This window comes from Elephas maximus, chromosome 4 (genome assembly GCF_024166365.1).
Source record: "Elephas maximus indicus isolate mEleMax1 chromosome 4, mEleMax1 primary haplotype, whole genome shotgun sequence".
Taxonomy (NCBI): Eukaryota; Metazoa; Chordata; class Mammalia; order Proboscidea; family Elephantidae; genus Elephas; species Elephas maximus.
In genome coordinates, this window is record NC_064822.1 from 55,576,259 (window position 1) to 55,600,464 (window position 24,206).

General features: G+C 45.8%; 1 protein-coding gene across 1 annotated transcript in view; it reads left to right on the top strand.

Moving 5' to 3' along the window:
- The first annotated feature begins 3,541 nt into the window (after positions 1-3,541).
- Positions 3,542-24,206, top strand: part of ADA2 (adenosine deaminase 2) — an 83,770-nt gene continuing 63,105 nt past the window's right edge. Inside the window, exon 1 of the mRNA XM_049882131.1 lies at positions 3,542-3,620. The gene's annotated coding sequence lies outside the window, so the exon portion shown is untranslated. The remainder of the gene's footprint in view (positions 3,621-24,206) is intronic.

Consider the following 24,206-nt stretch of genomic DNA (forward strand, 5'->3'; position numbering starts at 1 on the left):
CCTGTGGCCATTGCAATGAATTATCGAACCCAGAAGAGTGCTGCGGGAGGGACGGTTGGTGTAGGAATTAGTACAGATGGTGGAGAGAGGAGGCTTGTCTGGCCTCTACCTTGTGGGAGTCAACCCTGCACTGTTGATCTTGGTTTTCCTTCCCCCTTGCGGGGTTGGAGGAGGCCAGACACTGCCCCCGTGCTGTTTTTTACACCACATTTTGGCTATTGTAGTGCTACAAGGGACATTGGTGTACAGTTTTCTGTTTGAGTTCCTGTTTTCAGTTCTTTGGGTATGTACCTAGGAGTGGAATTGCTGGGTCATATGGTAATTCTGTGTTTAACTTTTTGAGGAACTGCCAAATTGTTTTCCACAGCAACTGTACCATTTGGCGTTCCCACCAGCAATGGATGAGATTAAGAAGGCATTTTGAAAGTTTGCTGAAACCCTTCCTTAACACAGAAAATTTAGCAGTTTTGCCACATTTTTCTTAATTGATTTCTTAAGTCCTGAGGGCTTAAATCCCACCCCTCCATATTTCTGACTAAGATTTGCACAACTGTGCAATTTACTGGGCTTCATTTTAAAGCCCTGTAACAAATATATTATCTCAGTTATTTCTTACCACAACTCTGGGAGGTAGGTATTATATTCCCATTATGGAGGTCAGCAAACTGTGGCTCAAAGAGGACAAGTTACTTGCCCAAAATCACACAGCTAAATGGGTTGAGCTGGGACCTGCCACCAAATCTTAGGTCTCTAAATTCATTAAAGTGCACATTTAGAAAGGCACCTTGATGGATAGGTTAAAAAGGGGAAGGTTGAGGAGAAATAGTGTTTGCTTTGCTTTAGTGATTGTCACGGATTGAATTGTGTCCCCCCAAAATGTCTGTCAACATAGCTTGGCCATGAGTCCCAGTATTGTGTGATTGTCCACCATTTTATGTGATTTCCCTATATGTTGTAAATCCGATCATTATGATGTAATAAGATGGATTAGCAGCAATTACACTGGTGAGGGCTACAAGATTACATAGTCTCTTAAGCCAGTCTCTCTTGAGATATTAAAGACAGAAGCGAGCAGAGAGACATGGGAACATCATAACACCAAGAAAGTAGTGCCGGGAGCAGAGGGGATTCTTTGGACCTGAGGTTCCTGTGCTGAGAGGTTCCCAGACCAAAGGAAAATAGATGAGAAGGACCTTCCTCCAGAACCAAAAGAGAGAAAGCCTTCCTCTGGGGCTGACACTCTGAATCTGGACTTGTAACCTACTAGACTATGAAAGAATAAATTTCTCTTCGTTAAAACCATCCACTTGTGGTATTTCTGTTTTAACAGCACCAGGTGACTAAGAAAGCGATGTTTTTACTATATGCCATTCTCAGGGCTGATAACCCAAAGTAAGGGTAGGGATGGGAAAAAAAGAGTATACTCTTAAGAGAAATCTTCAGAAAAAATCCAAATCTATTTTTATTTATTTTAATTATTCAAAAGGCATGCTCTTTGTTTTAAATTAATATTTTCCCAAAGGATATTTTAAATCCAGTTCAATATTATCAGTCAACTCTTTAAAAACTGATAAAAGTACCTGATTTATTTTCTAAAACAAAACAACTTAATACACCTGTCAGTTCAAAAAAGCAATGGAAATGGTTTAAGTGTTTTCTAAAACTATTTAAGCAGAATGTTAAATATTCTAATTGGAATTGTCAAATAGAAAATAAGTTAGTTGAGGTCAGAGACATGGCTTATAGCTTTAGCCCTATGCACTTAACAGGTGCTTATTAATAGTGTTTTATTCCATAGGATTTCCCTGGTTTGTACTTTTCAGCAAGGCAAGAAAGAGGAATGCCATGGCCCTTGGAGTTGCAAAACTACTACACTCAAGTCTGCTCTGTGCTTTATAAAAGGATACATCAATTTAGGGATAAAATGTGGGATTTAGGTTGCTGTGCAATACAGCACTTTGCATAGAAATTCCTATTTGTGGATTTCAGTTCACAATTATACAGCAACTCTAAGAGAGTAGGTTTTGTGGGTTGTTTTTGTTTGTTTACAGGTGTATTTAAATATCCTTTCTTTGGGGGGATGACAGCCAGACAGAGAGGTTGCTGAAATTCTCACTTGCTAGTGAGATAAACATCAGTTATTGTCACCGGGCATGGTCTAGATGGTGTGACAGGTTTTGTGAAGGGTAGACCTCATTGGAGTTCAGCTTTAAACAAAGTGAAGGGGATTCGTCGTGTCAAGGATATTTTTAATTGGCCGTCTGCATTGTGCGGACTCATTAGATAATTGCTAACCTTCTACTTCACTTTGCGTTGTACAGACCTGGCTATAGAAGCCGGTGTTTGAAAAAGAGATTAGTAAGAGGAGAGGCTGTTGGCCTAGAGACCACAAGAGGAGAAAGCTCCAGGCACTGGCAGGGGAGGGGAGCACACATGGAGGTAGGAGTGGGAGTAAGAAACAAAAGGAATTGGTGGATAGCAAGCCTTAACCTAAGGAGGAAAAAGGCTATCGGGGCGAGGAGAGAGCACAGGAGGGAGTCAGGCTGAAGGTGACATTGGAAACATCCTTGGAAATCAAGGTCCAGAGGAGAAGCACAGGACATGGAAGTGTAAGTGGACAAATAAAATCTGAAGAGACAAGAGAGAGCTTCAATAGAAACATAGAGCAGCCTACCGGGGGAGAGCAGGCTGGATGGGTTGAGGTAAGAGGTGACTCATGTCCCAGCAAGTTGTTTATCCAAAGGGCTCCTGAGAACATGGAACACTGTGGTGGGAAAGGAGAGTTGCTAACTCACTCCCACTGTGGGAGGAAGGCACAGGCTGGTGGATTCCCACCCTGAAATGGGAAGCCTGGCGGTCCAGAGACAGAAAGGAGGGTTTCACAAGAAACAGAGAGAGATGACTCATCACCACATTACACCAGGCTGACAATCAGGACAAGGGGTAGGAGCTGGGGCCTGGGGAGGGAGGCGAAGATCATCCCAGTGTGAAGGTCACCGGCCTAAGAGCAAATGGGCCATGCTTCCAAAAACAACATTTAAAAGAAAAAAACAAAAACAGCATTAGCAGTGGTGGATTCCTCATCTCCCCCTGTTGAAGAAGCTTTTCTAAAAAAGAAACATATCTGAAATCCAACCCATCTTAAGTTCACCTTATGAAGAAGCCACCCAGTATGTACCAGTTGCCACGGAGTTGATTTCAACTCATGGCAACCCCATTTGTGTCAGAGTAGAACTGTGCTCCATAGGGTTTTCAAGGGCTGGTTTTTCAGAGGTATATTGCCAGGCCTTTCTTGGGAGGTGCCTGTGGGTAGACTTGAACCTCCGAACTTTCAGCTTTAACAGCCAAATGTGTTAACGATTTGTACCACCCAGGGACTCCACCCAATGTGTAATAGCAAGAAAAAAAAGGGGGTAGGGGAGGGCAGAACCCAAAATATCCACCAATAGGGAAATAAATAAATCATGACATACAGGTTATGTAATACTACGAAGCTGTTGGAGCCCTGGTGGTGCAGTGGTTAAGAACTCAGCTGCTAACGAAAAGGTTGCCAGTTTGAATCCACCAGCTGCTCCTTGGAAACCCTACGAGGCAGCTCTACTCTGTCCTATAGAGTCACTGTGAGTCAGAATCTATTTGACGGCAATGGGTTTTTTTTTTTTTAATGAAGCCATTAAAAACAAGAGATAAGCACATATACTGGAAGATAAATTATTAGGTTAAAAAAATAGAATAGCATGATTCTGCTCATATGGATTTAAAGGATATATGTATGTATGTATGTCTGAATAAGTTAGCACATAGGCAATGCACACCAAACTGCTGGCACAGGTAATGGGGTGGGGCAAGAGAGTGAAAGTGGAGGGGGAGATGGCTTCTGTGTTTTATTCTGAAAACTTTTATTGCTTACTTGGGAAAAAAAAAAAAGGCACCAAAAAGCATAATAAAGATGACATGGAAGGAGAGGCAGCAGAAATAGTAGCCAAACTCTAGATTTGTAAGATCATCTATAGGAAGGCGCTGAGGGAGTCCCAGAAGCATCTGTGGGGATAATGGAGAAGGGGAAGTGTCAGGGCTGAGGCTGGGAAGGGACCAGGTATCTGCTCCAAGAGGCGCTTCTTCTCATGGAGTGGGCTGTTGTAGGTGCTGTTGAATCAGTTCCGACTCATAGTGACCCTATGTGCAACAGAATGAAATACTGCCCAGTCCTGCGCCATCCTCACAGTCATTGCTTGTTTGGAGTGGGTAGAAACTAGAAACAACATGTTGCAACTGATAACGATGCGTTGGGTCTTGTCTGGAGATCTGAAAACACTTTTAAGGCACACGTCTCCCCTCAACCTTGGGAGATAGACCGATGGCGTCAGCCCAGTGAAATTAAGGGCTGTTGGTCAGGCTACAAAATGAATCATTAGAAAGACCAGAATTAGAACTCAGTTAGTGCCTGCCTGGGTTCTGAAACACGTTGCTTCGGATCGTCTTAGAGCTTTTAATTCTGAAAGCCACCTGGAAGACTATCTAGCCCTGGCTAATTTCTGCTCATCTCAAGCTTAAACGTCATTTCCTCAGAGAAGCCTTCCCTGACCCCTCCCCCGCCAATCTTTTTGATTTTGCTCGTTCTCATTGAACCTCGACCTTTTTCTTCAAAACATGTAACCCCATTTGTCATTATGCCTTCATTTGGGTTATCTATGTGTTATGAGTTCAATAGTGTCTCCCAAAATGTTCAAGTGCTAACCTCCGGTACCATGACTGTGACCTTACTTGGAAATAGGGTCTTTGTAGATGTAAATAGTGAACATGAGGTCATTAGGGTGAACCCTAATCTCTTTTTGACTGGTGTCCTTATGAGAGGAGAAAGGGAGAGCAGAAAGTCATGTGAAGACAGACGCAAAGGGAAGACGGCCATGCAAAGATCCATAGAGACTGGAAATATGCTGCCACAAGCCAAGGAAAGCCTGGGGCTACCAGAAGCTGGGAGGGAGACAATGATCTTCCCCTAGAGCACGGTCCTACTAAAACTCTGGATTTGGGCTTCTGGACTCCAGAACTGTGAGAGAATAAATTTCTGGTGTTTTAAGCCACCCACTCTGTGGTACTTTAAGCCACCCACTCGGTGGTACTCTGTTAGGGCAGACCTAGGAAACTAAGACACCACGTTTAGTGCTTGCACCTCCACCAGAGAGTAAGCTCCAGCATGTGAGCAGGGACCTGCCTTGTCCAGTTTACCACCGTGCTCCCAACACTGAGCATGGAGTAGCTGCCCAGCAAATACTTGTGAAATGAATGAATACTAAAGCCAGTCCAGTTTTCACTGTGATGACCTCTGTCTCAACCCTGGCCATTTAAAGCTGGCATGAAGTAGGTGGGACTACAAGGAAGATGCTCTTGGAATGTGTTGGTGGGACAAAACCCTGTGCTTCCTATCAGGTCAGCAGGTAAATGCTCAAACTCACAGCCTGGCCCTGTGGTATGTGTGATTCAGTTCCTTGGCTTGGCATTTAGCACTTTGGTGAGACAAACACCTGCCCACACCCAGTGCCAGGTTGGGTGCTGACTGCTGCAAGTCTGGGTGGCACTGGGGCAGGCCTTGAGGGGAGGGAAGGATACAGGTGATTGCATTCGTCAGCCGTGTGGCCTTGCCAGTCTCAGTGGAGCCAGAGAATGAACAAGAGGTGTTACCAAGGAGGGTGAATGTCACTCTTCCTCTCTCTCCACCCCACCCAGTAGCAGAACCCACCTAGCTGCCATAGGCATCTCCTCTCTGTGGAGATAACACCCTGAAAATCCCTCTTAGATGCCAAGGGGAAAATTCTCAGCTTTTCCTAGTTACCTTGGAAGAGGATATCCCAAATCATTGTTTGGGTGTGTGATTCGGCTGAGCCACTGGGGCTGGGGGAAACCATGCCAGGGAGCAGATGTTTGCCCCCAAGCTCCTCAGGGTGGAGGCAACATCTCCCACTACTACCTCTGTGTGGGAGTCAGCCAGAGGAAGATGATGTCTGCCTGTGGGTGGAAGGAGAAGCGGGTGGGGTGCAGAATGAATAAAGGAGGGGGCATGGTTTAAGAGGGTGCTCCAGATGGTGATGATGAGAAAGATGCTAGTGTCAGAACGGGGAGTCCTGGTTATGTGTTTCAGTAGCACTCTCCTCCCACTCTTGCCCCCTTCTCAGTTACAGTCCACAGCATCCTTGTCAACATAGACTCCTGGGGGTGAGGAGAACCAGAAGTCCCCTGGCTTCCTCAGCACAGTCCCTCTAACACCTTCCCTCACCTCTAGCCCTGCTCTCCCACCCGCATGTGCATTACCTGGACCTTCTTGACTTGGCCAACAACTTCAAGGCTTAGGAACTTTGTATATTAAGCCCACAACTGCTCCCTGTAATTTTTACCCTCAGTTCAAGTTTTGCTTCCTGCAGTCACATGAAGTTCTGCCTGACAGCCTTTCTAATATCCTGGGAAGCTGTTGATTTATCATCTTTACCCCTGACTTCACTTATCTCAGGTTACACGCAGAGAGTGATGAAGACAGAGACTCTCAATTTTGAGGATTCCAAGGTTTTTTACGCCTCTGGCTGGTCAGCCGGGAAATGTCTTTGATTTTATGTATTTCAAATGAGAAACATCTTGCCAGCCAAGTGAGTTTAAGAGCACCATGACCAAGACTGTCCTGACACCAACAGACAGGCTATTTTGGGGAACAGGGGTGTAGGATTTCCTTGGTGGACCAAGAGGAGCTGCAGGTTCCTTTGGGGGCCTTGAGACACCTAGACCCAGGCTTGATCTCTAGGCAGGGGCCTGGGCAAATGGACTACTGCCCTCCTCTGGATAAAATTGGAAGTACCCCATTCTTAACAGCTACTCATCCCTGCTCTGGGGCATTTTTATTTTTTCTTTATGGAATGGGAGAGCACTTTTCTAAGTTATTTATGACATGTCAAATCACAGCACTATTGGGCATCCCAGAACCAAGAATAAATTTTGTCTTCCTGAGGGAAATGAGATCGCTTCTCAAGAAATGTACATTTTTCTCAGAAAACATTGATGTAATGAAAGCAGCAAGGCATACAACCAGAAACCAGGGAAGTTTGAACCGAATAACACCAGGGCTTAAAGGTCAGTGGATGTGTGTTCCATGGGGACAAGAGACAGCTATTCCAGACAGAGTCATTCTTGGATGACATTCTGATTCTAAGCCCTTGCAATCCCCTCCTGGAGGGTGATGATCTGCCCCAGTGCCATGGCTGCTGAGATTCTGGTCGCCTTCCGTGCTCTAGGCTGGTATCGTTCTGACATTTCCAGGCTGTGAAACAATCCCAGCCTTACCAGACCCTGGCATCTGCTATACCCCTATTGGATGTTCTGCTCTGTTACTTACTACCTATTACCTAGTAGCCAGATGCCTCAATAGATAATTTAATGATTAAGTGAAATAATGTAAGTATAAGTGCCCAGTACATAGCAGGAGCTCATTAATATTAATTTCTCCCTTTCTAAACCTTCCCTCACCCCTTTAAAAGACATGGAGGTAGGGGAAGTCAATAAATGCAGCTTCCTTACTGGCTCAGAGGCAAAGGTCCTTAACCCATGTCTGACATTGAAAATAATGGCTACTTCTTACGGAGTGTTTGCCTGCTTTGGATGTAAGGCTATATGTAGATTATCTCAGCCTCTCAAGAGGTAGCCATTACTATCCCCATTTTTGCAGGTAAGGGAAACTGAGGCTCAGAAAAGTGAGATAGGCTTTCCAAGCTCACAAAATTAGTACATGGTAGAGCTGGACTTTGCTACGGCTGCTAACCAAAAGGTCAGCAGTTCGAATCCACCAGGTGCTCCTTGGAAGCCCTATGCGGCAGTTCCACTCTGTCCTTTAGGGTCACTATGAGTCAGAACTGACTCAAAGGCAATGGGTTTGGTTTTGGTTTTAGTTTAGAGCTGGCCCTTAGACTCCCACCTGTCTGATGTAAACCCCACGCTCTTAACCCCTAGACAATGCTACTTCCCTCGCTAACACCGCAGCAGCAGAAAGCTTCAAGAATGGGTGAAGTGGTCTGTGGAGAGTAATGGGGGATATTCAGAAACAGTGGTGATGGCTGCCCAGCATGATGAATGTAATTAATGTCACCAAATTGTACATGCAAAATATGTTGACAGGGCAAATTTTTGTATACCTGTTATGTTGTTAGGTGCCATTAAGTCAATTCTGACTCATAGCAACCCCATGTGACAGAGTAGAACTGCCCCATAGGGTTTTCTTGTCTGGAACAGATGGCCAGGTCTTTTTCCTACAGAGCCACTGGGTGGGTTTGAACCACCAACTCTTCTGTTAATAGCTCAGCGCTTAACCGTTGTGCCACCAGTGCTTACATCATCATCAATATCCTCATTATATATATATATATATATATCTTTACCACAATTTAAAAAATGGGTGAAGTACAAACATTTTTCTAAGAGGCAAACCATTCCTATGTTTAACCTCAGGAAGAGCCTTGGTGCCGTCTTTCTGGCGAGTTTCAGCTCGCTGCACATATGACCAAGGCAGTTGAGGGTGAAGGTCTGGGGCTGGCTGAAAACTGGGAGGCAGTCTCTGGCTGGGTCTTTAGCTGTGATTATGTCAGGGATGGAGCTGAAATATCGTTAAGTAGCCACTGAGGGTTCAAGCTCTTCCCGAGGAAAGGGTGGGGGTGGGGGTGGTGAAGCTGGTTAATTGAGATGGGAGGGCGGGGGCGGGCAGGGACTTGCAAGCTTTCAGATCCTGAGCTGTTCCCGTAAACAAGTGAAACCCTCAGTTCCCTGGAGGGCCTGGGGAGCAAACGTGCACATCTCTGCCTCTTTCCCAGCAGCTGTTGGCTGGAGGACACAGCCTGCCCTCTCCTGCAGTCCTTCTCCATGTCCTTCCCCAGCCCCCAGCTGAAGCCTCAGGAAGTAGAGCTGCCCAGAGTCTCCCCTCCAGCCTAGCCTCCTGCCGCGAGTGTCCTCTGCGAGAGCATTTCCTGGCCTAATTAAGCTGGGTAATGAGTAGCTAAGAGGGAGGGGATAAAAGCCCTAGGCGGCTTAGAGCTGGGTCAGTTTATGACAGGGGCGTCTGCAGCTGGTGACATTCTTAAGAAAGTTATTTCTCATAACCCTGGGAAGTTGCATGTTGTTTCCACAGCAGATGAGCCCCGAAGGTAAGTAAGCTCAGGGAATACTGCCTCTTAAGAGGCACAGCTCTGGGGTCCTGAGAGATAATAGGTGGGGTGGTGCCGTTGCTCTGGGGGGAGGGACTGATCCAAGCTGGAGAGTAGTCACAAGCTACCCAGGGCTAATGCCCTTAGCTTAGCCTCAGGCTGGGGTGTCCTTGGTGACCACGTGTGAGTCCCCAGGGCTTGGGTTTTATGTTTCATTGAATGATAGGACTGTGCACAGCGGGTGGTTTCCTAAAACTGTGTCCAGCCCAGGATAGGGAAATTTGAGCTGAGTTGGGACACGCTGATCCCAACTCCCCCTGGGTTCTCTCCTAAGGGTGCTAAAAATTGTGTCCTGGAAAATATCAGCTGCCCAGGCAGCCTGGAATGGGGAGGGGAGGGGGTGCCAGCTCTCTGGCAGGGGCCCTGGGGAGAGGGGAAGGCTAACACCAGGACACCAGGGCTTACCCTTTCAGGGATACCAGAGAGCCAAATGTTGGCTATTACCGCGCTCCTCCCGCCCCCTGCCTCAGGAAGTCAAAACCCACCCCGACTCTGCAGCCACAGCCTCTGCACCCACCCTCCTTTTGCTTTTGCACCAGTGTGTCTGTGCTTTTGTTTTTTTTAATCACTTTACACTCATTCATTCTCTGGCTAGGGAGCTGCTGTGGTGTGTGGGGAAGCGCGCTGAGTGGGGACCTGGGTTTCGGAGCGTGGCTCATCACTAAGTCCCTGAGTGAAGGAGCCTGGGTGGCGCAAGCAGTTTGCGATCAGCTGCCAACCTAAAGGCTGGCGATTCGAACCCACACAGTGGCTCCATGGAAGAAAGGCCTCGTGATCTGCTCCTGTAAAGATTATAGCCAAGAACCCTATGGAACAGTTCCACTCTGTAACACCTGGGGAGTCAGGGACCAATTCTATGGCAACCAAGTCCCTGAGTGGACTTAGGAAGATCTAGCCACCATTTCCCACCTATAAAATGAGGACATTTATGATGTCTAGCCTCCAATATGTTATTAACCCATGATTTCCACTTGTCTTTTTTTTTATGTGGTTAAGTGCTTTGCTGCTAACCGAGAGTTTGGCAGTTCAAATCCACCAACCACTCCACAAGATGTGGCAGCCTTCTTCCATAAAGATTTACAGGCTTGGAAACCCTCTGGGATAGTTCTACTCTGTTCTGTAGGGTTGCTATAAGTCGGAATTGACTCAATGGCAATGGGTTTTTTTTGTTGTTTTTGTTTTATGAGTGGTGAAAAGGCCAAAATTAGGCCATGTTTCTCAGGTCTTCCGAATTAGGGTATCCTATGTACACTTTTACACTGAGAAACTATTTTCCCCTGATTATCCTGTATCCAACCAAAAACCAAATCCGTTGCTGTAGAGTCCATTCCAACTCATAGCAACCCATAAGACAGAGTAGAACTGCCCCATAAGGTTTCCAATGAGTTGCTTGTCATGCGAACTGCTAACTTTTTAGTTAGCAGCCTGAGCTCTTATCCACTGCACCACCAGAACTCCTGTTGTTGTTGTTGTTGTTAGGTGCCCTCAAGGTGGTTCCGACTCTTAGTGATCCTATGCACAGCGGAACGAAACACTGCCTGGTTCCACGCCATCCTTATAATCGTCATTATGCTTTAGCCCATTGTTGCAGCCACTGTGTCAATCTACCTTGTTGAGGGTCTTCCTCTTTTCCGCTGACCCTGTTACTTTACCAAGCATGATGTCTTTCTCCGGGGACTGATCCCTCCTGACAACATGTCTAAAGTATGTAAGATGCAGTCTTGCCATCTCTGCTTCTAAGGAGCATTGTGGTTGCACTTCTTCCAAGACAGATTTGTTTGTTCTTTTGGCAGTATATTCAATATTCTTTGCCAACACCACAGCTCAAAGGTGTCAGTTCTTCGGTTTTCCTTATTCATTGTCCAGCTTTCACATGCATATGATGTGATTGAAAATACCATGGCTTGGGTCAGGTGCACCTTAGTCTTCAAGGTGACATCTTTGCTTTTCAAGACTTTAAAGAGGCCCTTTGCAGCAGATTTACCCAATGCAATGCATCTTCTGATTTCTTGACTGCTGCTTCCATGGCTGTTGATTGTGGATCCAGGTTAAATAAAATCCTTGGCAACTTCAATCTTTTCTCCATTTATCATGATGCTGCTTATTGGTCCAGTTGTGAGGATTTTTTTTTTTTTCTTTACGTTGAGGTGTAATCCATAGTGAAGGCTGTGGTTTTTCCCTCTTCACTTTCATCAAGCAAGGTTGTGTCATCTGCATAACGCAGGTTGTTAATGAGTCTCCCTCCAAACCTGATGCCCCCGTTCTTCTTCATATAGTCCAGCTTCTCAGATTATTTGCTCAGCATACAGATTAAATAGGTATGGTGAAAGGATACAACCCTGATGCACACCTTTCCTGACTTTAAACCACTCAGTTTCCCCTTGTTCTATCCGAACAACTGCCTCTTGATCTATGTACAGGTTTCTCGTGAGCACAATGAAGTGTCCTGAAATTCCCATTCTTTGCAGTGTTATCCATAATTTGTTAATATTCACACAGTCGAATGCCTTTGCATAGTCAATAAAACACCAGTAAACATCCTTCTGGTATTCTCTGCTTTCAGCCAGGATCCATCTGACATCAGCAACGATATCCCTGGTTTCATGTCCTCTTCTGAATCTGGCCTGAATTTCTGGCAGTTCCCTGTTGATATACTGCTGCAAAAAAAAAAAAAAAAAAAGAACCCAAACCCATTGCCTTTGATTCCCATTCATAGCGACCCTATAGGACAGAGTAGAACCGCCCCACACAGTTTCCAAGGAGCGTCTGGTGGATTCGTACTGCTGACCTTTTGGTTAGCAGCTGTAGCACTTAACCACTACGCCACCAGGTTTCCTATCTATATCCAGTGAATGTTTATTATTGATCATGAAAGTACTTAGCCTCCATACCCCTATATTCATTATTTTGATGTTTTCTAATTTCCTAAACAAAACCTATTTCCAGGGCCTGTCCTCAGACTCTATAACTCCATGGTACTCTTGGTGGTGGGAGCGCAGGGCAGCTGAGAGATTGTCAGGATTTCTCCTTTTTTCTAGTCATTTCTCCTGTCCCCTTCCCTCTTTCCCCTCTGCTGTTCTCATAAGCCTGTCTGTTCTCTTGGCCCCCTGTTTCCCTTTCTAAACCAGAAGAGAATAGTCAGATCACCAGTAATCCGGTGTTTGCTGTTTTTCCCTCTGCTGCTGTAGTGCCGGCGGGAGGAGACCTGGTGGCCAGATGCCTGACCAGAGAGGGCATGTCTGAGCTGCCCCAACTCTGCACTGACTGCCAACTTTGCCAGCATTCAGGTGGGAGGTCCCCGAGGCCGCTGCTTTGCAGTTCAGACTTGGGAGAATTCTACCAAGAAGCCAGAGAACAGGCCTGACCCTGCCCACCCTCTGGCCAAGCAGCTGGTTCCAGAAGCCCCTGGCATCACCCTGGAGCCCTGCAGCAGCTGAGCAGACCAGGGGAGCCAAATCACTCTGAACATGTAATCCTGGTTGAGAGGAAAAAGGGAAAGGACCTTGTAATTTCCCAGGACGCAGAAAACTGAAACCTCATATAGTTATCGAGGGAGCCCTTTCACTGAGAGAGGCAGGGAGAGAAAGGGGAGAGAGAGGGAAAGAAAAAGAAGGAGAAAGGAAGGAAGCTGTGTGAGAGGCCATCTGGGTTCCCAGGGTTGCAGGAAGCCCTGAGGACAGGTACAACGTGAGTACTCCGTGTGTCGTACTCCTGTGTCGCACTCCTGTGTTGTCTGCCCCAGTCGTCCTTGGCCTGACACTGACACCTGGGAACAGCCAAGAGAAACGGGCCTTGGGGAGACCACTGGCTTTCAGAGGCCTGACTGCCATCCCTGTCTCTGCCCTGCAGGAGCTTCCGTCCCTTCTCTAGAAGGCGGAGCTCCTCCTTCCCCTCCCTGCCTTTTTGTGTTAAAGGGGCAGAATAGCGCGCTGAAAAGCCTTCAACGCTGGCCAGTAAGAAGCGGCTCTTTTTCTTGCTTTCATTCAGCAAACAGTCACTGACTGACTGGGTGAATGAAGGAGCTGCCATCCTGCACAGTCGGCTGTGTGGTCAGAGGAAAACGAATCCAGCCAGATTTTGGAAGGGTTAGAGTTGCTCATCTTGGTTCAGTTGCAAGGAGGCCTGCAGGTGTTTACTAGATACTTGGGAAGGCTGCTTTCTGGGGGACACAAGCACATATGAAAAGTATCTGTCCTTGAAATATGGTGTTCCATCTGGTTGGGGCAACAAGGCTTTCAGCCAAGACAATTCATATACCTTATGCAAAGAAGTCCAATAAAGATCCAAGCGTGCGATGCAGTCAGTAGTCTCATAGGTCAGTCCTGGTGTCATTTATGGAGGTGAAATAGTCCCCAGTGTTACTGTCTGAGGTAGCAGCTATTTATTTGGCTCCTCCTGTGTACCAGGCACTGCCCTAGGTGCTTGTGGTACTGCAGTGAATGACTGCCCTGGCAGAGCTTACCTAAAGGGGCCTGACTTCATTCTCATTTACAGTTTATTTATTTACACGCCACCCGTTTGTAATAAATGGCACAGGTACCATAAATCCAAAATCTGGATGAAAGCTTGAGGTCCAGGTTGTAAAGGAAGCTGGGCAAGAGAATAATGACACCAGAAAACCTAGACTCAGGGAAGCACTGTAAGAACTAAAAGTAAAAATTGCCTCTGAGCTGCCTGGTAGCCATGTCAAAAAGGGAAATAGTGTGTCTAATAAAGAGGAGTGTTTAATATTTTCCCCATGGAATCCTTCACTACTGCAACTCGAGGCTTGAATTTTTTCTTCAGTTCTTTCAGCTTGAGAAACTACGAGCGTGTACTTCCCTTTTGGTTTTCCATCTCCAGCTCTTTGCACATGTCATTATAATACTTTACTTTGTCTTCCTGAGAGGCCCTTTGAAATCTTCTGTTCAGTTCTTTTACTTCATCAGTTCTTTCTTTTGCTTTAGCGGCTCGATGCTCAAGAGCAAGTTTCAGAGTCTCCTCTGACATCCATCTTGGTCTTTTTTTTCTTTCCTGTCTTTTCAGTGACCTCTTGCTTTCTTCATGGATGATGTCCTTGATGTCATTCCACAACTCGTCTGGTTTCCGGTCACTAGTGTTCAACGTGTCAAATCTGTTCTTCAGATGGTCTCTAAATTCAGGTGGGATATACTCAAGGTCATATATTGGCTCTCGTGGACTTGCTCTGGTTTTCTTCAGTTTCAGCTTGAACTTGCATATAAGCAATTGATGGTCTTGTTCTGACTGATGATATTGAGGTTTTCCATCGTCTCTTTCCACAGATATAGTCAATTTGATTTCTGTGTATTCCATCTGGCGAGGTCCATGTGTATAGTCGCCGTTTATGTTGGTGAAAGTATTTGCGATGAAGAAGTCGTTGGTCTTGCAAAATTCTATCATTCTATCTCCGGCATTGTTTCTATCACCAAGGCCATATTTTCCAACTACTGATCCTTCTTCTTTGTTCCAACTTTCGCATTGCAATCACCAGTAATTATCAATGCATCTTGATTGCATGTTTGATCAATTTCAGACTGCAGCTGCTGATAAAAATCTTCTATTTCTTCATCATGTGTATTCATGGAAGGAATACACAGAGTCATTATACCAAAAAGAATTAGTCGATATTCAACCATTTCCAGAGGTGGCATATGATCAGGAACTGATGGTACTGAAAGAAGAAGTCCAAGCTGCTCTGAAGGCATCGGCAAAAAACAAGCCTCCAGGAATTGATGGAATATCAGTTGAGATGTTTCAACAAACAGATGCAGTGCTGGAGGTGCTCGCTACTCTATGCCAAGAAATATGGAAGACAGCTTCCTGGCCAACTGAATGGAAGAGATCCATATTTATGCCTATTCCCAAGGAAGGTGATCCAACCAAATGTGGAAATTATAGAACAATATCATTAATATCACACGCGATATTGACAGGAAACTGCCAGAAATTCAGGCTGGTTTCAGAAGAGGACGTGGAACCAGGGATATCATTGCTGATGTCAGATGGATCCTGGCTGAAAGCAGAGAATACCAGAGGGATGTTTACCTGTGTTTTATTGACTATGCAAAGGTATTCGACTGTGTGGATCATAACAAACTATGGATAACACTGCGAAGAATGGGAATTCCAGAACACTTAATTGTGCTCATGAGGAACCTTCACATAGATCAAGAGGCAGTTGTTCGGACAGAACAAGGGGATACTGATTGGTTTAAAGTCAGGAAAGGTGTGCGTCAGGGTTGTATTCTTTCACCATACCTATTTAATCTGTATGCTAAGCAAATAATACGAGAAGCTGGACTATATGAAGAAGAACGGGGCATCAGGATTGGAGGAAGACTCATTAACAACCTGCGTTATGCAGATGACACAACCTTGCTTGCTGAAAGTGAAGAGGACCAGAAGCACTTACTAATGAAGATCAAAGACCACAGCCTTCAGTATGGATTGCACCTCAACATAAAGAAAACAAAAATCCTCACAACTGAACCAATGAACAACATCATGAAAAATGGAGAAAAGACTGAAGTTGTCAAGGATTTCATTTTACTTGGATCCACAATCAACAGCCATGGAAGCAGCAGCCAAGAAATCAAAAGACGCATTGCATTGGGCAAATCTGCTGCAAAGGGCCTCTTTAAAGTGTTGAAAAGCAAAGATGTCACCCTGAAGACTAAGGTGTGCCTGACCCAAGCCATGGTATTTTCAATCACATCATATGCATGTGAAAGCTGGACAATGAATAAGGAAGACCGAAGAAGAGTTGACGCCTTTGAATTGTGGTGTTGGTGAAGAATATTGAATATACCATGGACTGCCAAAAGAACGAACAAATCTCTCTTGGAAGAAGTGTGGCCAGAATGCTCCTTAGAAGCAAGGATGGCGAGACTGCGTCTTACATACTTTGGACATGTTGTCAGGAGGGATCAGTCCCTGAAGGACATCATGCTTGGCAGAGTACAGCGTCAGCGGAAAAGAGGAAGACCCTCAAGGAGGTGGATTGACACAGTGGCTGCAACAATGAGCTCAAGCATAACAACGATTGTAAGGATGGCTCAGGACCCAGCAGTGTTTCGTTCTGTTGTGCATAGGGTTGCTATGAGTTGGAAACGACTCAACGGCACCTAACAACAACAATAAAGAGGAGGAGTGCATGGGTGGTGCAAACAGCTAAAGCGTTCACTGGAGGTTTAAGTCTACCCAGAGGTGCCTCGGAAGAAAGGCCTGGTGATCTACATCTGAAAAATCAGCCACTGAAAATCCTATGGAGCACAGTTCTACTCTGACACACATGGGGTCACCATGAGTTGGAATGGACTTGACGGCAACTGGTATGGTATATAACAAAGAGGAAGCATTTCTTGTGCAGGTCCCTTCTTTCAGGAAGTATCCCTCAGGCTCTCTCTCACCCCATCCCATACACACTTGGCCTTGCTCAAGTGCACTCAGTTCTGGAGAAGCACTGAGCATTTGGCTTTTTTACACATGCCCCTCCCCCTCACTGCCCTGCCTCCTTACCCTGGGTCGATACTATTGGCCATCCTTCAGGATTCAGCACAGTCATTATACTCTCTCTGTCCTGAGATGCCTGTCCTGACTCCACCGTCAAGGCCAGGTGCCTTCCATGTGTCTTTTCCCCGTGTACCTGCCTTTGTCACAACTCTGTCAAGGCACCATAGTTGTGAGCCACAGTGTAGGGGCCCTGTCCGTCATCTCTGTTCCCAGCACCTAGTACAGTGCCTGATGCAGGTAGCCAGTAAATATTTGCTGCTAACAACTATTTTGCCCTTTATGAGCCAAGAGCCATGCTAATTGCATTATCTCATTTAGCCTTTATAATAATCCAGTGTCATAGGTGGTATTATTGTGCCCATTTTACAGATGTAGAAACTGAGATTAAGTGACTTGCCCAAGGGCTCATCATCACCTACAATCTCAGGTCTGCCTGACTTCAAAGTCATTGGCAAAAAGGACATTTTTCATTTATGGTCTCTTACTGGAAAAATTTTTATCTCTGTAATGAGATTATGAGCCCTTGAAGAAAAAGGGAAGGGCCTTCTTTCTATTCCCCACAGTGGCTTTGCATATAGTAGGACCTTGTGAAATATTTCTCAGCAGCAATAATTCTTAACAAAGGGAGGTGGAGAATTATACTGGTGGCTAGCAGCGCAGTAAGATCTTACAATGTCCTAATTATCCACTTGGTTTAATCACATTTGTGGTGTTCACAGGTCTTAGAACTTACAGCTGGAGGGCATCTTTGCACTCATCTTGTCTAGCCCCCACATTTTTTTTTATAATCTTTATTGAGCTTTAAGTGAACGTTTACAAATCAAGTCAGTCTGTCACATATAAGCTTATATACACCTTTTTTTTTTTTTACACCTTACTCCAAACTCCCACTTACTCTCCCCCTAATGAGTCAGCCCTTCCAGTCTCTCCTTTTGTGACAATTTTGCCAGTTTCTAACCCTCTCTACCCTCCTATCTCCCCTCCAGACAGGAGATGCCAACACAGTCTCAAGTGTCCACCTGATACAAGTAGCTCACTCTTCATCAGCATCTCTTTCCTACCCACTGTCCAGTTCCTTCCATGTCTGATGAGTTGTCTTCGGGAATGGTTCCTGTCCTGGGCCAACAGAAGGTTTGGGGACCATGACCGCCGGGATTCCTCTAGTCTCAGTCAGACCATTAAGTCTGGTCTTTTTATTAGAATTTGGGGTCTGCATCCAACTGATCTCCTGCTCCCTCAGGGGTTCTCTGGTCCCCACATTTTTACAGGCAAAGAAGTAGTTACCAAGATTAAATGGCTTGTCTAAAGCCACACAGCTCATCAGTGACAGAGCAAGGGTAGGAACAGGTATGACTCCCACCACCCCGAATCATTTTGATTCCAAAATCCACTTGATTCTGCCAACAGAGAGGCCAAAAAGTTGAGACCAAGTGCAGAAGTGAAGAACTTGCACCAAGGCAATGCTTCTGGGGCGAAAGTCACCATAGGCACTGGCCCGGGCTCTCCAGCCAGCTTGTTCTACAGCACACATAGCTTCCCCTTCTCCCCGCATCCACCGTATTTGTTGGAGAAGCCACTCATCACCTTCTCTACTACCACATCCTCCTTCTCAGGGATTGTAGAGCCTGAAAAAAGGTATTGCCAAATAGCCATCCTCTAACATTTTGTGCCTTCTAGAGAGGAACATTGGTTCAGATTCCTAAAGGGAGATATGTGCTCCCAGCTCAGTTGTAGTTCTCAACCGGAGGTTACTTTGGCTCCCAGGGGACATTTGGCAGTGTCTGGAGACATTCTGGCTATCATGACTGGAGGAGGGGGCACTACTGGCATCAAGTGCATAGAAACCAGAGGTGCTGCTAAATAGCTACAATGCACAGGTCAGCCCCTCATAACAAAGAGTTATCTGGCTTGAAATGTTAATGATGCCGAGGAGAAGACTCCCTGCACAGCAGATTGAAGGAAAGAAATTCTGTGCACCAACTTTCACCTGGAGGAGTGGCTTTCACCTATGTCCCCCTACCCCACCTCCCACCTCCCCACCATTTAGAAGGTCCACATGTGCTCCTTATCTGAGCCACACTGGGTTCAGTACCCTTTGCTCCTGCCACTTTCACTGTACATTTGGTGTTTCCTTTTTGTCTCCCAAAGGACACACACACAAAGGAAATGACTTTATGGAGCACCAAGTGGGGCCTGGTAGGATGCTCTGCATTTTAAGTATATGTTAGAGTAACGTTGCCTCGTCACTAACTTCACCTGAAAAAGAAAGAATAGTTTAATTTGCAGAGTAGGTGTTCTTTCCGTTTTACCAACGAGAGAACTGAGGCTCAGAGAGGTTAAGTAACTCGACCAAGTCACACAACCATTACCTTTTTCAAACCCAGCGCTGAGCTATCCAGCCCAGTGCTCCTACTACTATTCACACAAAATAGCTTCGGGGTGTGCAGATGGTTATGAAACAGTCGGCAAATGAAAGGCAGATTTGTTTTTCTCAAAGTTCAACTCCATTACTTGCCTTGTCTGTGAAACGAATAGGGTTCCAAGGAGATATGGAAACTTGGGGTAAAGACGGAGGCTGGTACACTGTCTTCCTGGTTGTAGTGTCTTACCTAAGCTTCTCAGAACTCAGGTGAGGCAATAGTAGCACAAATTTAAACTCTAAATTGCCAAGAAACCCTCTGGGGGATCTCCACCACCAGCTCATCGCACACATCTCCCCTCCCTGGGACAAGGCACCCTGGGGTTCCTCTTTTGTCTCCCCTTACCCTCACCGAGCTGGGCCCTCAGTAATGCTTACCATCGGCACTGGGGATTTATTAAGCACCACCAACTCAGGGCTCCTGACTTCCAAAACCAGAGTCTGTTGTGACAACCTTTAATTTGTTAATAAGAGCATATGATGGGTGCAGGTTGTGTGTGTATGCGCCTGCACTGCTCCAGGGGAGGCCTTCACTCTGGGTTTAAACTGGGCCTTGGCCTCCTGGCCTCTCTGCATCCCAGGATCTGCCTCCTCTGCAGTCAGGAATGGAGCTGGGCCCCTCCTGGCTTCTTGTGCTCAGATTAACCCCTTCTTTCCAGCTTTCCTGTGCCTGGCAGAGGGGCCCTGGGCCAAGCGGCCAGACACTCCTTGGCTCCAGGGCTGGCGGAAGCCATAAACCCGCTTTCCTTGGGGATTCCTGAGCTCCACGTCTTACTTTCAGAAAGCACAACTGTTTTGTTTGAAATGGCTCCGGGAGGAGGGAGAGCCCAGGGCTCTGTACACATGTTCCTCATTTGCCATTGGTGGGGAGCAGAGGGCCAGAGGGGGCTGCGGTGGGGGGTGCTGGGGAGCCATGCACAGGAGGGGAGAGAGCAGGCTGCAGCAGCTGCTGCTGGGAAGTTTGGCTTCAGGGAGAAATGGAGGGAGAGAGTGCAAGGAAGAAGGGGTGGGACTTGGGGACAGGGGCGGTGTCATAGGGGAGGAGGGAGCAGGTGGTGACTTGTTTATCTGCTCAGCTGTTTTGTGTCCAGGAGCCTGAGAGAGAGACAGAAGCAGCTGGGAGGAGAAAAAGCAACACGGCCAGGGGCCCTATTGGTCCTGCCTTAGCCACAGGTTCTGAAACCAAAGCAAAACCACCAGAGAGTGATTCATGTGGGGATAGCCCTCCCTCCTCCTACCCAGAAGGGTTTCTTTTGGGTCCATATGCTAGTTTCTGCCTTGCAAACACCCTAGCAATGCCCGCCTCGCCTGGGTGCAATAGTGCTGATTGGGTAGGCCTCCCCGCTGGGTTAATACTAGCACAGACTCACGTAAATATTCTGGGCCTCAGTCTGGTGTACTCCCATATGTGAACTGGCACAGTCCTTGGGGGACAAACCAGCTAGCTCCTAGCCTTGGTATCAGCCCGGACCAAACCAATGACATTGTCGCTCCTGGAAACAGGGGAGCACCCCCTCCTCCAGGCATCCTCCCAGTGCCTCCTTCCACTGTGGCCCAGTTTGGATTTCCCTCTCTTAATAGCCCAAGACCCGTGAAAGTTCCTTATTGGCCCTCTTCATGCCCCAGTGCTCCTGTCTCATTTACATGCTAAATTGTTTGGCGGCAAAGCTGCCCTGATGTCTTTTGACCAGGTTAATAAATACACCAGCCCGGGTGGATAAAGCTCTCAGCACAGGAGATTCTGGAAAGCAGTTATGCTTTAATTACAGTGTAATTTCAAGAGTTTGGGTTGCTTTAACCCCTTGGCTCTTTCTCCATCTTATTATTTTCTTTTTCTTGTTTGTTTAAGTGAGAACATTTGCTGGAACTCCCATGGCCTATCCCCTCTTCCCCTCCCCCAGAGGCGAGTCTGTGTTGCCAGAGGACTTTCTCTGCCTCTCTGTGTGCACAAAGCCAGGGCATCTCTGCTGACAAAGGGTCTGCTTCTTTGGCACTGGGCCTGGTGGTTCGGGCAGGGTAAGAAATGCAGATGCCTTTTGCACAAGTCTGCAATGCAGTCAGTGGCCTCCTTGTACCTCTAAGCAGCCAGGAAAAAGAAAAGAAAAAATTCAGGAAAGCCACAAGTCGCAGCTTACTGCTCTCTGAGCTGCCTGCCCCTCTGAACTTCATGATGCCCGGAGGAGGGCGAAAATGGGAAGGCTGTGGGAGGAGTTGAGTGATGTGGGGTCAGTGAAAAAAAAAAAAAAATAGTGGGGAACAATTCAGTATGTGTGTTGTCTGTGTGTGGGTTGGCTTAGCAGAGGGTTGTGTCCTGGGTAGACGCTGGGTGGAGAAGTGGAAAGAGCAAAGACATGGGAATCAGAAAGCTTAGCTTCTAAGTATCTGCTTTGCTACTAACAAGTTAGGTGGCCTTGAGCCCGATCCTTCCCGTCTCTGGGCCTTCCTGTGTAAAATGCAGGATTGGAAGCTCTGATCTCAGGCTCCTTTCTAAGGGACCTGACAGATTCTCTTGCTTTTAGAATGCTAATTTCTTTGTCTATAGCCCATTTCCTTCTCCAGGGACCAGGTAGCCCAATAAAATCTTCCCTTAATGGCGGTTGGTAACACAGCCAGCTCGAATTACTGTCTTTTCCTGAACCCAGATGCTACTGGCTGAAGCTCCTTGTCAAGGGGAAAGCTTGGGGAGTTTCCCTCTTGCAGTCAGAGGTTACGAAGCGCAGAAGCTTCAGGATACCATCTTCTTGAACATTTCTCATGCAGATGTCTACAGAATCAATGGCCCCTCCACCGGTCCTCTGCACCACCTTAACAAACCTTGTCCCTCCCAGGGAAGTTTCCTGAGCTCCACTTTATATAAGGTCAGCGCTCTTGGGTTTCAGCTTTAACCTATCCAATTTACCAAATAATTTTTGAGCCCTTACTCTGTGCCTGACACTCCTGGACCCAGAGGAAAACAGAAAACAGATCTGATCCTAACAAATTTGACTGGCCAATATTGATGAGCCAAAACACATATGAAACCATTAGAAAACAATTCTGTCTCTCATCTCCCCTTTCTTCCTCCTATCTTAAGGAATATGGAAAAATAAATCATTAAGTTGACTGATAAATGTATTTCAAAGGTAATAGTGTACTTTCTTCCTTATGTTTAAGAAAGGTGGCCGTGAGGATTACATAACCGCATTCACAACCATAAGGATAACGATATTGAATGCCTTCCAGGCACCAGGCATTTTGGCAGCTGTATTTCATACTTGCCTTATCGCATTCGTAACTTTTATAAGATACTATTAAAATCTTCATTTTTAGATGAGGGACTTATGCTCAAAGATCAACTAGTTTTTGATGGAGCCAATTTTTGAATCTGTGTGTCTGCGTATTTAACTCATCAGGAACCCTGGTGGTGCAATAAATAGTTAAGCACTCGGCTGCTAACTGAAAGGTCGGCAATTTGAAACTGCCAGCTTCTCCTCGGGAGAAAGATGTGGCAGTCTACTTCTGTAAAGATTTATAGCCTTGGAAACCTTACGGGGCAGTTCCACTCTGTTCCATGAGGGCGCTATGAGTCAGAATCGACTTGACAGCAGTGGGTTTTCTATTTAACTCCAAGGCCAGGCTGCAGTTTCCATTCTAATGAAGTTTCAGGCAACCTTGGCTGACATGGATGAGCTTGATCCCTTAGCTGTGGGTGGTATTTGTCTCAGCATGTGTGATGCAGTCCGGTGTCCAAAGACCTAGGTCCCTACAGCCCTGACTCCAGCCATTTGCACCATGTTGTATGAAGAAATCTGGCACCAATGAGTTTGGTTACTGAACTCTTTGGGATCTGGTTTTGGAGGCCTTTGTCCACTTTGATTCTCTGTGCTGCTGGCCATTGGCCTAATCTTGTGATTCCTCCTCCCAGTGATGTCAACATAGGGCTGCCTGGTCAGTAAAGTGGGGTCAACTATTGTTTTCTCATTTCAATTAAATTTTTTAAATTGTTGTGTCAATATCAAAGCTTCTTTATGTTCTGTTTTTAAGTAAATACCTTCCAAACTTCAAGAAAAAAAAAAAGGTTGTATATCTATTGCGTGTGCAAGATCCTGTGGTAACAATGGGTTTTTGTTTTTGTTTTAGGTGAAAAAATACCTAATTTTATTTTATATTTAACAGCTTTATTGAGATATGGAAACCCAGGTGGCATAGTAGTTAAGTTCTATGGCTGCTAACCAAAAGGTCGGCAGTTTGAATCTACCAGGCACTCCTAGGAAACTCTATGGGGCAGTTCCACTCTGTCCTATAGGGTCGCTACGAGTTGGAATCAACTTGTGATGGCAGTAGGTTTGGTTTTTTTTGGTTTGGTTTTTTTTTAGATATAATTAACATACAATAAATTGCACGTGTTGAAAGTATATAATTTGATAAATGTTGGCATATATACACACCCATGAAACTATTACCACAATGGAGATAATGAACATATACATTACCCCCAAAAGTTTTCTTGTGCTCCTTTGTAAGTCCTTTCTTCTGTACCCCCTCACTCCTCTCTCCTTTTGTCCTAAGGAAACCACTAATATGCTTTCTGTCACTACACATTAGTTTGCATTTTCTAGAATTTTATTTAAATAGAAGCATATAGTATGCTCTCTCTCTCTCTTTTTTATTGTGCTTTAGGTGAAAGTTTACAGCTTGAGTTAATTTCTCCTTCAAAAATTTGTACATGTATTGTTTTGTGACATAGGTTGCAATCCCCACAATGTGATTGCACACACCATGTTCCCTGTTTCCCTTCGTCCATTTCCTGTCTGTTTCTGCCTTCTCATCCTGCTTTTGGACAGGAGCTACCCATTTGTTTTCATATAGTTGATTGAACAAAGAAGCACGTTCCTCACTTGTGTTATTGTTTGTCTTATAGGGCTGTCTAGCCTTTGTCTGAAAAGTGGGCTTCAGGAATGGCTTCAGTACTGGGTTAACAGAGCATTCGGGCAATAGTTTCAGGGATTCCTCCAGTCTCTATCAGACCATTAAGTCTGGTATTTTTACGTGGATTTGAATGC